This window comes from Lithobates pipiens, unplaced genomic scaffold (assembly GCF_037356315.1).
Source record: "Lithobates pipiens isolate NorthernLeopardFrog02 unplaced genomic scaffold, aLitPip1_a1.2 Scaffold_18, whole genome shotgun sequence".
Lineage (NCBI taxonomy): Eukaryota > Metazoa > Chordata > Amphibia > Anura > Ranidae > Lithobates > Lithobates pipiens.
In genome coordinates this window covers 559,239,525-559,240,829 of record NW_027507758.1, presented here as the reverse complement: position 1 = coordinate 559,240,829, position 1,305 = coordinate 559,239,525, and the positions used below count along the sequence as shown (strand labels likewise).

Below are 1,305 nucleotides of genomic sequence, written 5' to 3'. Positions count from 1 at the left end.
TTCTCAAGGATCTGCCAGGATGAGTGTCAAGACGAATGAGGGACTTTCTCAAGAGCTCCATGGTAGAAACTGGAGTGCCAAGAGTTCCCGTCTCCTCGTTTTCTCAGATCAAACGTTTCTAGGATCCAGAGAAAAAGAAAAAAAGTGATCATGGGGGTCCCCATGTAAGAACAGAGGTTGGGGTTTGATTCAAACCTCTTTTTTTTTTACGGTGCCAAATCTGAATGGACATTCTGGATCTAAAAAATAGAAATTCAATTCCTGAATATAACCACTCTTTTTTTCATATGGAGTCAATCCAAATCAGTTATCGCCATCCTAAAGGGGAGAACTTCTGGCATCAATCGACATCAAAGATGCATACCTCCATATGTCTATTTCCTTACTCACTAGTAAAATCTACTTTTCAAGGTGGAAAATCTTCATTTTCAGTGTGTTGCTCTGATTTCCGCTCCAGCTACTGCACCTCAAGTGTCTACAAAGGTTCTGCCCCCTCTTCTAGCCAAATTAAGGGCCCAAGGTATAACAATTATGGTTTACCTAGTCGATCTGTTCTAGATAGACCAGTCTGTAACCCACTTAGACCAAAGTATGGTCACCACATTCAACTACCTGGAATATCTAGGTCGGATTCTCAACCTTGGAGAAATCTTCTTTAAAATCATGAAGAAGGCTAAAATACTTGGGTCCGATCATAGTTACACTCAGAAAAGGGTATTCTTAACCCAGGCAAATATCAGTGCCATAAAGGAACTGATTTATGTGGTCAAAGCCAGATGAGGTTTTTGGGAAAGATGGTGGCTTCATTCAAGGCCGTTCCTTATGCTCAGTTTCATTTGAGACTGCTGCAAAACAGTATCCTATCAGCTTGGAACAAAGGGTTCAAGCTCTACATTCCCAATATGTCTGACTCCAAAGCCTACGGCCACATCACCCTGATCGTGCCTGATCTCGTCTGATCTTGGAGGCTAAGCAGGGTCGGGCCTGGTTAGTACCCAGATGAGACACCACCTAGAAATACCAGGTGCTGTAGGCTGGGTGCGCCGGAGCCTGAGTTTATGGTTAATATCCAAAAATCTACTATGGTGAAAATCCTTCCTACAGTTACCCGGAAAGTGGTAACAACATTTTTTTTGTGATTGAACTGGATGGACTTGTGTCTTTATTCAACCTGACTAACTATGTAGCATATGCCAACCTTTTTTTGTTTAGGTTGGGGAACAGTCCTGGAAGAGGCAACTGTCCAAGAGAAGTGGCCCAGTTCAGAAATGGCCTTGCCCATTAACAATTTAGAAATTCAGGCAG

At 42.6% G+C, this 1,305-nt stretch overlaps 1 pseudogene; it reads left to right on the top strand.

The window, feature by feature from the left end:
• Window positions 1-917: 917 nt before the first annotated feature.
• On the top strand, window positions 918-1,036 carry LOC143990801 (5S ribosomal RNA; annotated as a pseudogene).
• Window positions 1,037-1,305: the final 269 nt, after the last annotated feature.